We start from the raw sequence: 3989 nt of genomic DNA, 5'->3' as shown, positions 1-3989 counted from the left end.
GTGTCTTAGTCAGCCAAAAACTTAAACCTGCTGTTATCGGCTTTGAAAATATAAGCGAACGGCGCTTGCAAGGCAAATTTAGAAATTTAGGCCTCATTAACATTCACGCCCCTACAGAGGAGACTGCAGAGTCGGAGAAGGATACCTTCTACGAGGCAGTAGAACAAACCCTCGAAGCCTGGGATTTTAACAGTCAAGTAGAGACGGAGCCCGTATTCAGGCGATACGTTGGCTCCCATAACTTACATCAAAATACAAATGATAATAGACTGTGTGACTGTGTCACACGAAATGGTTGTTGAAAGTACCTGGTTTGCGCGAAAAGCGGTCAACCAATATGCGTGGGCCTCTCCAGATGGGACTGCTTTAAACCAAATTGACCACCTGTTGATCGAACGCCGCCTCTCTGCCTTGGTGGATGTCAGAACATATAGGGGGGCAATATACACCCGGGTCACTATCTCGTTTGCCTAGTGCTCCGAGCTGAAATAACAACACCACCCAGAATCCCTTCTGACAATCAGGTGAAAGTAAACACTGAAGCCATCCACAACACAGCCCTCCGCAACCCCTATAAGAGGGAAATGGATGCCGCAATAACCACAGTCAACAGAGATTCTGGAGATGAAGTATCAATAAATGATCTTCACAATCACATGAAGAACGTTATCATAAATACAGCCTTTTCGTTATCGTGACGGGAACATGGACGATTTCGTCTTTACTCATATATCTCGACCACGCTGGTGATAACTGCTCTTTCTCTCACCGAGTCCTAATAGCTCTGAAAAAAGACGCAAACCATTTCTAAGTCTGACTGGTCATCACTCCCTTCCTATTTGCATTAACAGACAGGATAATGAGGACGTTGAACACTTTCTTTATCCACAAAGCGTTTGTTTCTTCCGGCGGTAGTACGGTGCACTAACGGCGCCAAATGTAATTACAGTTACCTCAACACCAACATATAGTTGAGGCAGTTCTGCGCCAATATTTCCATCGTGCTGCTATAGACGTACCAGGCAGATACCCGCAGACGTGTTGATGGAAAGACGAAAGAGTGGATTGGTTATACATTGAGGTATTGTAGACTATGCCGAACACAGGACAATGGAGGAAGAATAGAAGGAGGGCTTTCGCTCAACCTATCCAAACCGGTGTTAATAACATACTAACAGTATCCGCGGTACTGGTTAAAAATTGTGTAAAGTGAAAATGGGCATCTCCCTGACTAAGCATAATCCGAAACTGGCTATTTTAAATCACCCCGGGTGCTTCCGCGTTAAAACTGCTTCTCTCTTGATATTTTAACTGCTGCACAGAGCTGGTATTTAGGCAATATGTTTGCTCTCATAGCTTGCACAAGGATACCAATGATAACGGACTGTGGATTATTCAATTATCAGCGCCGCACGAAATGGTTGTTGGAAGTACCTGGTTTGCGCGAAAAGCGGTTCACAAACAAGAGTGGGCCAGACGCGACCAATTTCAACCAAATTGACCAGGTGCTGATTAAACGCCGCCACCTCTCAGCCTTGATGAATATCAGAACATATACGGGGGCTAACATAGACTAGGACCACTATCTCGTTGGCACAGTGCTCCGAGCTCGAATTACGACACCACCCAGAATCCCTTCTGACAGTCAGGTGAGAGTGAATACCGAAGCCATTCACAACAGAGCCCTCCGCAACGCCTATAAGGGCGAACCGCAGTCAGCAAAGATCCTGGAGATGAAGCATCAACAAATGATCTTCACGACCACCTGAAGAACGTTATCATAAATTAGGCCACAAACATACTTGACCCCAGCCGCAAAAGGAGTCGGAACAGCTGGTTTGATGATGAATGTAAGCTAGTTACGGAACGGAAGAATGCAGCATACCGAGTAATGTTGCATTCTCAAAGAACGCAGGCACGCGCGGAGACTTATCATGAACTCCGTCTAGCAGAGAAGCGATTTCACAGACGGAAAAAGGAAGCCTGGGAAAAGCGAGAAGTTTGTGAACTAGAAAAGTATAGGGAGCAACCGCACCAAGCACAGTGGGCAGAAGTTTTACCAACAAGTTAGCAGGATGAAAACTTACACACCTCGATATTCATCCTGCTAAGACTGAGAGGGAAATCTGATTTCTGACAGATTGGGCATATTGGAGCAATGGGTTGAGTACTTTGATAAACTACTGAACAACCAAATTATCGGCAAGTTGGAGGTCCCGCAAACTGAAACCGAGGAATAAATACTGCCACTACCAAGTATAGAAAAAACAGTTCGTGCCGATGGAATTACAGTCGAATTGGTTAAATATAGAGGCGACCAATTACACCAAGTGGTTCATCAGCATGTGGTCAAGGTGTTGGACAGCGAATAAATGCTGCTATCTATCTGATACATAAAAAGGATACCATCTATAAGATTTTCTCCGCTGTTCTGCTAGGCCGGATGGCCCCATATGCTCAGAACACCATTGGCTGGTACCAAAGAGGCTTCACTCCAAGCAAATCATGGCCCTCGAGAAAGTGATCCGTGATGTTGAGGTAAATGCAAGAGGTACGATCCTCTTTAAGTCCACCCATCTACTGGCCTATGCTGACGATATCGACATAATGGAAAGAACGACCCGGACGTACAAACTGCCTTCATCCAGATCGAGCAGGCGGCGCGAGATCTTAGGCTGCACATCAATGAAGGCAAGACAAAGTATATGGTGGCAACGTCAGCACCAAAAACCAACCAACAACATCAAACTGCACTGGTCAAACAGGAAGAATAAAGATAGGAGACTACAACTTTGAGACCGTTGACAATTTCTCCTATCTAGGGTCGAAAATCACAACTGATAACAGCTACGATGATGAAATCCCCGCACAATTGTTGTCAGACAACATAGCCTTTTCAGCTTACAAAAACTGTTCCGCTCGAAACGTCTCACCGTAGGGTCAAAGCTCTTACTGTACAAGACAATGATCTTACCAGTCCTCATGTATTCCTCGGAGACTTGGGTTCTTAGCGAGAAATATTGCGAACTCTTGGCCACGTTCGACGATTTCAAAGTTGTAGTTGGCTAGCGCTATTTAAGGTTGTTGTTTTTTTCGTTACAACGATATATCTTGCTTTCATTAGTGTAATGTGCAGCCTAAGATCTTGCATTCTGGCGTTAGCCTAGTCAGTCTTACCAATTTAGTGGGGGTACCGAATTCCTTCATGGTCATGGTCATCACACAGAAACGGTTTATGATTGGTTTCTGAAATGTGTGCCCTTTCCTTTACACCAGTATCGGAAGTCCCACAATGCTTGCTTTCAACAACTCCAACGATATAAGCTTTGGGTCTGAACGAAGTAAGAGGGTGGGATTCTGTGAGGTACTCCTTTTCCTCTTGCCGCAATGTGCGGTTGAACTCTGAAAAGTCTAACGGTAGCAAACACGAAACCACACGATTCGGTTTGTTTCTGGCCGTTATCATAAGGGCAAGCATCAATATTCTACGGTGCTGTGTTCTTACGGAGACTTCTGGTATAGCGGCGAAGAATGGTCTCTATGAGCAATTCTATGCAGTTCAGGGAAGTTAAAGGTCACACTGTGATCGCGATGGATGATCTGATCGTCAAGCCCCCCTGACAACACTTTGTTCATTCATGTGGTAATAGTGGGATTTTTCTGTTAGATCCACCACCTTATTATTAGGGGTACATTTTTCGAGCACAGGGCCAATTATAAGTTCAGTTAGGTTTCAACTCGCCGACACCATACGACCAATCGGATTGACCATTTGCTGATCAGCAAAAGATTTAGCAGTTTTCTTCCGCATGTGTGTAACAGAAAAGATGATGACATCGGCCTGGAAAAAGATCGCCATTAGATAGTTGCTTACTTTCGCTTGCGTGTTGCATCCGCCACTTCTCGCAAGGTTGGAGAGCTGTCAGCTCCCGGGTTCAACATTGACACTCAGCCACCAGTTTTCGCTCGACAGCAGAAGAGCTTGCTGG

This window comes from Hermetia illucens, chromosome 2, assembly GCF_905115235.1.
Source record: "Hermetia illucens chromosome 2, iHerIll2.2.curated.20191125, whole genome shotgun sequence".
Classification (NCBI taxonomy): Eukaryota; Metazoa; Arthropoda; class Insecta; order Diptera; family Stratiomyidae; genus Hermetia; species Hermetia illucens.
Note: the sequence above shows the minus strand (reverse complement) of the source record.